Source organism: Acinonyx jubatus, chromosome B1 (genome assembly GCF_027475565.1).
Source record: "Acinonyx jubatus isolate Ajub_Pintada_27869175 chromosome B1, VMU_Ajub_asm_v1.0, whole genome shotgun sequence".
NCBI lineage: Eukaryota > Metazoa > Chordata > Mammalia > Carnivora > Felidae > Acinonyx > Acinonyx jubatus.
In genome coordinates this window covers 84,710,010-84,720,920 of record NC_069382.1, presented here as the reverse complement: position 1 = coordinate 84,720,920, position 10,911 = coordinate 84,710,010, and the positions used below count along the sequence as shown (strand labels likewise).

General features: G+C 39.8%; 1 non-coding gene across 1 annotated transcript; it reads left to right on the top strand.

Annotated features, from left to right (window-relative positions):
* Positions 1-9,351: 9,351 nt before the first annotated feature.
* Positions 9,352-9,436, top strand: TRNAR-UCG (transfer RNA arginine (anticodon UCG)). The gene has a single exon. It is a non-coding gene; the product is annotated as a tRNA-Arg (tRNA).
* Positions 9,437-10,911: the final 1,475 nt, after the last annotated feature.

Here is a 10,911-nt window from a genome sequence, read left to right as displayed (position 1 = left end):
TATGTTTATAGTAGCATTATTTACAATAGCAAGTTATAAAAGCAGTCCCAGTGTCCACTGGTTGATGAATGGATAAAGAAGCTGTGGTAAGTATATATATAAACGGAATATTATTCAACCATGAAAAAGAGCAAAATCTTGCCATTTGCAACAGCATGGATGGAGCTAGAGAGTATAATACTAAGCGAAATAAGTCTGTTAGAGAAAGACAAATACAGTATGATTTCATCCATATGTGGAATTTAAGAAATAAATGAGCAAAGGGAAAAAAGACTAACCAAGAAACAGACTCTTAACTATAGAGAACAAACTGATTATTACCAGAGGGACTCCATGCTGGGCGTGAAACCTACTTAGAAAAAAATTTTGAAAAGGCAAATAATAAAATGAAATGATACATTAAAAAAAAGCTGGAAAACTTTTACATTTATCTATGCACAAACAAATAAAAGATTTTCACCATTCTATAAACATTCCTATGCTTTCCCATGCCAAGCCTTTTCTCATACTTCCTATTCTTCTGAAATATTCTTTCCTCTATTACTGACTAAGCCAGTTCTGCCCATTTTTTAAGATTTTTCTCAGCTAAGTAGAATTTCTTTTTTCTCTGATCTTTCATAGCACATTCCATCTTTCTTGTAGCCATTTTTATATGTGTGTTATCTTAAACTTTGAATATTTACCTTATTGTTTTTACTGTTACAGTTGAGCCTTGAACAAACACAGGTTTGAACTGTGCATGTCCACTTATATGCAAAATTTAAAAAATTTTTTTAAATGTTTATTTTATTTTTGAGAGAGAGAGAGAGAGAGAGAGCACAAGTGGGGGAGGAGCAGAGAGAGAGGGAGACACAGAATCCCAGGCAGGTTCCAGGCTCTGAGATGTCAGCACAGAGCCCGACACTTGGCTCAAACCCACGAACAGTGAGGTCATGACCTGAGCCAAAATCATGAGTCAGACGCTTAACTGATTGAGCCACCCAGGCACCCCTACAGATTTTTTATAGTACAGGAGTGTAAATGTATTTTCTCTTCCTCATGCTTTTCTTCTTTTCTCTAGCTTACTTTACTGTTAGAATACAGCATATAATCCATGACATACAAAATATATGTTAACAAACTATGGTATCATTAAGGCTTCCTGTCAACATTGTAGGCTATTAGTAGTTATGTTTTGGGGGAGTCAAAAGTTACATCTGGAGTTTCGACTGTGTGGGGGCTGGCACTCCTAACCTCCATGTTGTTCCAGGTGAGAAGCTTTTTAAGGTTAGAAGTCAAGTTTATTCGTCTTTAAATACACCCGCCATGGTGTATACTAAATGCCTTGTACATAGTCGGTACTTAATAAATATTTGTTGCCTGAGTGAATGAATCTACCGGTAAGAAGCAGGAAAATTGTAAGTAGTTCCATGATTTGACTACTTGAGAATAGTGTTAAGATTTCAAAGGGAGCATTCATCGAACACTTAAATACGTTTGGAGCCATGCGAGCTTTACACATGGCCCCACCAAAATTAGAAATCAGGATTGTTACCATGATTCTGTGCTCTACCATGTTCTAGGCTTGTAGTCTAAACATGAGAATGGGCGCTTTTGATATGTGAGGGGCATGTAGGATAAAAGAAATTCATCCAACATGAAATGGATCTTCATGCTTGGCACACACATCTGACATTAGTGGCATAGTCTAGCCTCATCTTACCTCTGCAATCCGATTTCCCACAATTCCTCTAGACAAAACTCTCTTCCAGCCAAACTGACTCATAGACCAACCTGTAAAATCTAAGCTTTTGCTCATTTCATTAATGTAGCATGGAATCCACCCTATAATTCCCATTCCTTTCCATAGCCCAACATATTTTTCACTTTCTTTGTGAAGCACCCCTTGCCATAGTGATTGATGCCCCCTTCCTAGAAGTTCAACTCCTATCTTACTATTCACATGAGAACATCTGATGTTTGTGACAACTCAAATTTGTTTTTAGTTCTTGATTTACTTGGCATTTTTATTTATAGAGATCTTTGCTCCCAAACTGGGTCGGGACCTGGGACCATGTATTTTTCTTATATCTTTCACTACCCTGACCATAAAGCCTTGCACAAAGGAAAGCTCACTGAATATTTATCTATTTATTCATTTATTTTTGATGTTTATTTATTTTTGAGACAGAGTGCAAGCAGGAGAGGGGCAGAGAGAGAGGGAGAAAGAGGATCTGAAGTGGGCTCTGCGCTGACAGCAGAGAGCTCAATGTGGGGCTCGTGAACACCTCACACCCCTCATGTGTGAAACTCATGAACCTGAGATCATGACCTGAGCCGAAGGTGGAATGCTTAACTGACTGAACCAACCAGGTGACCCTCACTGAATATTTATTAAATGAATGAGTTTTATCTCAACTAGAAATATGTTATGAACTCTTTATAAATGCCCTTAATTTGATTAGCACAAGGTGGATAATTTCCATAATCAAAATCAGCCTGTAAGGTAACAAAGAATTTGTATTTCCATATGACTTGACATGATTTTTACATATGACCAGCTAATGGATTGCTTCAAGTAATAGTATATTATGTTAGACAACAGGAATAATGTGGCTAAAATGCAGGTTCAGGAACTCTGTTTTGAAGTTTATCCACTGGTAATAAAGCTAGGGGAGATTAGTTCACACAAATGTCTGAATAAATTAGACTGCCGGCTTAAATGTATTAACTTACCACAAGAAAGGTCATCATACAGAGTGACTAATCCTCTTTAAACAAGTCTTAGGTCAGAAGATGTCTCAATGAGCCAGAGTAAGAGACCAGAAAGTGCTCAATAAAAATCACCAGGTATTTCAATTTGCATTTTGGACTATAGGAGCCTTACTGTTGGAGCCTAACAGCTGGAAAGTCTAACAGTTTGCATCAGGTTAGAAATTAGATAAATTATAAAAGAAAAAGCTAATGATTTTTATCATTTGCCACAAAGTCCTGGGCCATTAGAAATTAAGTCAAGATATGAGTACTGCTCTAGGTCAGACATTTAATTGATAAGACCCCACCCCTACCTGCAGCAGCTGTATCTCATGGGCAATGGATCTTACAGCCTAGAGGAAACCCGGAGTTTGCTAAGAAGCAGTATCAGTAGCGTATGTAGTGTTTCTGAGGTCTCCAAGGTACAGGTGCCACTTGTTTTGTACTTTCATTTTGAATTTGGTAGTTGTGAGACAAATTCAGAGGCTATGGTTAGGTTCAGTGGCATTTTTAAATTTTTTTTTTCAACGGTTTTTTATTTATTTTTGGGACAGAGAGAGGCAGAGCATGAACGGGGGAGGGGCAGAGAGAGAGGGAGACACAGGATCGGAAACAGGTTCCAGGCTCCGAGCCATCAGCCCAGAGCCCGACACGGGGCTCGAACTCACGGACCGCGAGATCGTGACCTGGCTGAAGTCGGACGCTTAACCGACTGCGCCACCCAGGCGCCCCTCAGTGGCATTTTTAAAGCAATTCATGGTTATAGGATCTTTCCAAAATAAACATCTTTACTGCTGTTTTCAAATCCTTTTAGAAACTCTAATTCTTCTATTATGTAATAGCCAATACTTGGAAACGGTCGAAACTAAATTCAAATCTCAGGAACCCGATGAATTACAGCCTAGCGTTCCAAAAGAATAATCAATCCAGTATGGTTAACATAACCACCCCAGGTGGTGGTAGAAAAGGTAGTCTTCTCAAGGGAAAGCAGAAGGCTTTCTGTTTAAAGCCAGGAGGTAGAAGGAGTATTTTGTTGCAACCATGAGAATATAGGTGAGTTTGTTTCAAATAGGCTGGAGTGCCAGAGGGCCCAGGGAAAAAGAGCAAGAAGGGTCTGGTAGGATTGCAGAGCAGAATGGGAGAGGACGACCACCTGGAGAGTCTTGTACTGGGGAGGGGCTGAGCATGATAGGGAAGTGAGGATTCACTGGCCCTACAGGTCTCAGGGAAATCCTTTGCAATGAGGTTTGAGAACTGGCCCAAGCAAAGGCCTAGGAGGCATCAGGATTTTGAGGAAGGAAACGGTTGGCAACTTGGTCTGGAGGTACATTCCTTTCCACCCTAGCTGGTGTTAGAGACATAATGCTAGTAGCAATCTTTATTCAAGTTTCTTTCATTTACTCAACATGTATTGATCGAGCATCTCTTATGTGCCGGGCACTGTGCTAGACTCCAGGGATGGTGTTACAAGACATGGGTATGGCCTCAGTCCACAGGAAGCATAAAACACAATGTGAGATATAGGCCCGTTGCTGTGGTCTGAATGTGTTCCATGTGAATTCATATGTTGAAATCCTAACCCTCAAGGCTGATAGATTACGAAGAGAAACCTTTGAGAGGTTATTAGCTCATGAGAGTAGAGGCCTCATGAATGGGATTAGTGCTCTTACAAGAGAGGCTGAAGAGAGAACTTGCTTACCCTTTTCACCATGTGGGGTTCCAAAGAGAAGGCTGCAACCCAAAAGAGGGCCATCACCCACCCCTGGCACTGGAAGTCTGACATCAGACTTCCAGGCTCCAGAACTGTTAGGAATAAATGTCTGTTGTTTATACCCACTGCTCCCTCTCCCCACCCACCCCCCCAGTCTGCGATGTTTTATGGTAGCCCAAATGGACTAAGAAAAAAAAGAAATATAAGGCAATTATATTGTATATGATGATAGGAGAGGTGCAGGGTGTAATGCAAATATGGGCAATTGGGGTGGGACGCATAACCCAGATTTAGGAAGGTCTGGGAATCCCTCATGGAGGGGGTGCTGGATGAACTGAGACCTAAGGTGTAAGTGTGAATTAGCTAGATGAGGAGGGGGACAAAGAACAAGGGAAGAGGAAGTAAGATTATTTTAGGCAGAGAACAGCATGTGCAAAGTCCCAGAGACAAGAGAAAAAAAGGCTGAGACACTGAAAGAAGCTTGTTCCTGTCTTGTGGAGTGGTTGTGAGATTTAGCTGTGTCTGGCACAGAATAAGTGTCCCATAAATATCAGAAATTATTACCGTGCCTAGAGCGTAGAATTGAGGGTGGGTGAGAAATAAGGCTACACAAGTAAGCAGAAACCAAAGTGGAAGTCCTGTAAGCTATGACACCAGGCATTTAGACTCAATCCAGGAGTCATTGGCAAACCACTCAGATTGTCAATAGTAAGGGAGATTTCATGCCTTTGCAAATGATGGGCTGAGACTAGCAGCAGGGAGACAAGGCAGCAGATTGATTTAATTGTGGCCTGAATAAGATAGGGGCAGTGAAGATGGAGAAACATGGAGGGATCTCAAGAGATATTTAGAAGGTAGCTATGTTAGTTTTCCCAGGACTACATAACAAATTACCACACTCTTATACGTTCAAACAACAGAAATTTGTTCTTTCAAAGTTTCGGGGGCCAGAGGCTGCAGTCAAGGTGTTGATAGGGCTGGCAGTCCTTGGTGTTCCTTGGACTGGAGCAGCATCACTCCAGGAGCTCCCTGCACCATCACAGGGCCCTGCACAAGGCCTTTCCCCCTCTGTCTGGGTCTCAATTCTCCCTTTCCTTCCACCTCTTCTTTCTCATATAAGGATACCAGTCATATGATCTTGTCTGAGATCCTTAATCACATTGCAAAGATCCTATTTGCAAATAAGGTCATAGTTACCAGGGGGTTAGGACCTTAGATATATTTTTTGAGGGAGGGACACAATTTAATCCAATATAGTAGAATTAATGGGACATGATGATTAGCTGGACTGAGAGTGGGAGGAGCTGAAGGAGAAGGAGAAACCAAGAAAAAAACCCATGAACACCTGGTTAAGTGATGGCACCATTCACTAAAAAATAAGTAACACTGGAGGAGAAATAAGTTTGGAGAAGGAAGATGACATCTTTATTTTGGGGCACTTGTAGAAATCCAAGTGGGAATCAAGCAAGCACTAGGTCATGTAATCTGTGAGTCCAGCAGAGGGGATGTGGGCTGGGCGCACGGATTTGGGTGGTAATTGAAGCTATGGACATGGGAAAGATCGCCAAGGGAGATTTTGTAGAATAAGAAGAACCCAGATCAGAAAGTGAGTTACACAAACTTTAAGGGAAGGGACAAGAAGGGTAGCAATCAGGGAAGTAGGAGAAAAACAATAAAAGAAGTACGTCTTGGAAAAATTTAGGGAAGAAAATTACCAAAGCAGGAGTAAGGTGTTTCTAAGGACTTTTGGAGAAACTAGAATGAATGAGAGGTGATGCAATGCAAAGATGGTAAAGAAGTACAGTAAAACCTTGGATCACGAGTAACTTGTTCTGTGAGTGTTCCACAAAACGAGCAAACATTTCTAATACATTTTAACTTGATAAATGAGCAATGTCTTGCAATACAAGTAGTACATGACACCGAATGTCACATGATCACAACTGAGCCAATGGTTCTTGAAATTCGCTTTGATATAGGAGTCCTTTGGATTACAAGCATGTTTCCGGAACAAATTATATTTGCAAACCAAGGTTTTGCTGTATTTCAGAAAGTTTGACTTTAAAAAGCAGGAGAGAGAGATGGGCAGCTGACTCGAGATGCAGACAAAGGAATTTTTTTCTTCTTTTCAGTTTTATTTAAAATGGGAGAGACTTATGTAAAGGCTAAGTCAAGACCTTTAAGGAGGCAGGACATATGGGAGACAATCTCAGACAGGAAAAATCATCATCTCTTCTTCTTAAGGGAGGAAGAGGGGAAAGGAAGACTCTAGAAGCAGATGTTATGATCCTTAATTTTAGAGATAAGAAAAAGTTTAAATGAAAATGTAATTTAATAATTTACTCAAGTCATACCTAATGTGTGATAGCTAATATGTGAATTTTAACTCAAGACTGTCTAGCACCTAAGGTATTTTCATGCTTGCACTGTCCTCTAAAAATATAAAGCTGGAAAATAAAGAAAATAACACTTTTACAGTATTTGTATACATTTTAAAAAATGTTTTTATTTATTTTTGTAACAGAGAGAGACACAGCATGAGCAGGGGAGGGGCAGAGAGAGAGAGAGGGAGACACAGAATCTGAAGCAGGCTCCAGGTTCTGAGCTGTCAGCCCGACATGGGGCTCGAACTCACAGACAGTGAGATCATGAGACCTGAGCTGAAGTAGGATGCTTAAACGACTGAGTCACCCAGCTGCCCCTTTGTATACATTTTAAAATTTATTTTCAAGCAAGATGGTACCTGAGAAAAAGCTTTAATTAGATGATAATTCAAAGATATGCCTTCATTTTGGGAGCAATTCTGAAAGACTTCCTGGGTTTCCAAAGGGTTTCAGAGGGTAAAGCCACTAGTTGTTTCAGATTTCTAATTTCACTTCCAATAGATTTACCCCTAGCACAGGATTTACATTTATTAGCACTTACACCATTTGGTTTTGAGGCACAAGGATAGAGATGCAAAGTCAGAGACTATTGTCCCGAGAATTTGGGCAAGAGCTAAGAGAGAGAGGGGGGTGGGGGTAGTTCATGAATAAGTGCATGTAGTGATGTTAACTCTAAGCTCTGGGATCAAAAAACTTAAGCAGGGAGCATAGCATAAAACTGGAGCAGGGGATCCCAAGTAAACCTATCCCTAGTCCCAAGTCTCTGACAGAAGAGTCTCTACTATCTGGACCCTGGAACAACTCAAAGTAAGTCTGTTTTTACCTGGACAGGATTCTTACAAGACATGGGGGGTAAAGTTATTTTGCTTCCCTCTCAGTAAATGTTTATACTTTTTTCCCAACCATGAGGAACATGACATTGGGGATATGCCAAGAACTGTCACCAAAAGCAGTGAAGGAAGAGGGGTTGGCATATAGTACGATGGCACAACGGAGAAGGTTCAGGAGAGGGAGGTGGACCTCGCAATGCCTGGCTCTGCCCTGCCTGTGCAAACTTGGGTAAGTCACTTACCTTCTCTGAGCTTCAGGATCCTCATATGTTAGATGGGGATAAATGAGAGTAAAAATAGGATCTACCTCATAGGTTCCTATGAGAATAAGATGAGATAATCCATATAAAGTACTTAGAAAAAAGGGCTCAACAAATGTTTGTTACTATTATTAAGTTTTACCAACAGTGTGACTTCAGTCAAGTGGCTTAAATTTTTTGCTTTTATTTCCTTAGCTATAAAATGATGAATAGAACTAGGTGATACTATAGATTTCTTTACAATTTTAGAATTATGATGTTGCATGTATTATTTCTTAAGGTGATAGCAAAGAAATAAGAAACTTCTCTGTGGTAGCCACCAGGTGGCAACAGTGAAGAATTTAACTGTCATCCCATTTTGGGGGAAAACTAAACTAGTTTTTCAGTATACAACTCAAAAAACAAACAAAAACCTGCTTAATAATCCTTAATTCTTATTTCAAGGGAGCTACTGTCAATATTCTGATGTATAACCTTCCATCCAGGTTATTTCTCCACCTGTATATGTAAATTATTATTTAAAAATTTTACATAAATGAGGACACTGCTAGATACACTGTTTTATAATCAGCTTAAAAAACAAACAAACATAGAAATATATGGTGAATACCTCCCATAGCAATTAATGTAGTTCTACATAATTCTCAAAGCTTCCATGGTATTCCACAGGTATTTGTTTAAGCCATGATTGGTTTGAAACATTCTCTACTTGTGAAACACCGATTGTTCCTGTTGTTTTGGCATTACAGACACTGCTTTAATAAACAGTTTTGCCATATTGTCTATTTCTCAGGAAAAAATTCTAGCAATGGTACATCTGGGCTAAAGGGTATATCCTTTTTTTTTTTTTTTTTTTTTAAAGCTTTTGATATATACCACCAATTTGTCTTTTCCTACGTTTTTGTGTCTGGTAGAGCAAGGTCCCTTATCAGTACCTTTCTTCAGAATTTAATTCACTGTTCTACAGCATTTATTCTTCCTGATGACATTTAAAATCTTTTTGTCAAGTCTTCTTCCCCCTTTCCCCTAAAACTTTAGGGTTTTGATTGATACTGTGTTAACTTCATAGATTAACTTAGGGGGAATTCTTACAATATGTTTTTCCATTCAACAACATGGTATACTTCTTTATTTATTCAGTTCTTTTGTCAGTAAAATTTGAATGTTATTTAGTTTTGGATATCTTATATTTTTTTGTTATTTATAATTATGATCTTTTTCTGTATTTTTCAAATGGCTTTTGCTATCTGTAGAAATACTATTGTGGTTTTATAATTGGTCTCATTACTGAACTCATTTGATTATCCTAATATTCTTCAATGTTTCCATTCACTCATTCTATAAATATTTATTGGGTACTTACAGTGTGCCAGGCACTATTCTGGGTCCTGGAAATAAGTAAAAAAATCTGTTCTTAAGATCTTTATAGGGGCGCCTGGGTGGCTCAGTCGGTTGAGCATCTGACTTCGGCTCAGGTCATGATCTCGTGGTTCATGGGTTCGAGCCCCATGTCGGGCTCTGTGTGGGCTCAGGGCCTGGATTCTGTCTCCCTCTCTCTCTGCACCTCCCCATGTCATGCTCTATCTCTGTCAAAAATAAATAAAACATTAAAAAAGTTAAAAAAGAAAAAAGATCTTTCTACTCTCCCGAGAGGACATACTAAACAAATAAACATATGACAGGGTGATAAGTGCTAAGAAGTTGGGGGAAGCATAATAAGGGATAGAAAGTGACCGTGAAAAATACTATTTCAGATAATGTGTTCAAATAAGCACCCTCTGAGAAGTTCAAGTCTGAGGAAAGACCTAAAATGATGTTGCTTTTCTTGGGTTTTGCAGGTAGATATTTTATATCATCATGCTCTTTCTCATCTACAGTAGGATTTCCATGTCCCTGGAGGATTGTCCAGCAGCAAGACCAAAGATTTAGTCTATAAAGGGAGCCTCCAAGGTTCCCAAAGTTCCTGGATTTAAATAATGGCTCCACAGATCCTTTCAGCCAAAATCCCAACTGGATTTTAGAGGCACAGACTTCAGTGTGCTCCTGGTAAGTCTGCTCCCTCCACACTCCCGCCACCCCATGACGTCTTCCTACTTTATCAGTATAAACTGCCTAAGAGAACAATCCCAAGGGACTAAATTACATCTACAAACTGCTTAAAGAACAATCTCAACAAGCTGTAATTATACCTCCTTTAAAAAAATGAGATATAACCCCATCATATCTCATATGTCTATTTACCTCTTTTTTAAAGTTTTATTTCTTTATTTTGAGGTGGGGGCAGGGAGAGGAGAGAGAGAATCCCAAGCAGGATCCGCATTGTCACAGCACAGAGCCCAACATGGGGCTCGATCCCACCAAACGTTGAGATCATGACTGGAGCCGAAATCAAGAGTCAGACGCTTAACCGACTGAGCACCCAGGCACCCCCTATTTGCCTCTTTTAACAGGTCAAGTTCATATACAGATTCTTTTTTCTTTTTAAGTTTATTTTTTTTTTTTTTTGAGAGAGAGAGAGAGAGAGAGAGAGAGCAGGGGAGGGGTAGAGAGAGAGAGAACCCCAAGCAGGCTCTGTACTCTCAGCACAGAGCCCAATGTGGGGCTCGAACCCCCGAATTGCGAGATCATGACCTGAGCTGAAATCAAAAGTCAGTGTCCTAAGCAACTGACCCACACAGGGGTCCCCACATACAGATTCGTAATCCCACAATGCTTTGCTCTAATGTAGCCTAACTTCCCATTTCTTTTAATCTATTTGATTCTTCCATTGTGCTGAGATCAAATTCCCTATATCTTTAACATTTTTTTAAACATTCCCTTTATCCTCTTACTCTAACCAAAAACTCAGCCATTTCCTGAAAACATGGCTTCCTCTGCAATACTTTCAAGTTATGTGTGGGTTTTAGTCCCTCCCTCCCCTAAACAAAGAGCCTACAGATGAGCGAGGTGTCTTGCTTTCTCCCTATTGGCAATTCCACACCTTCTCTCTTCCT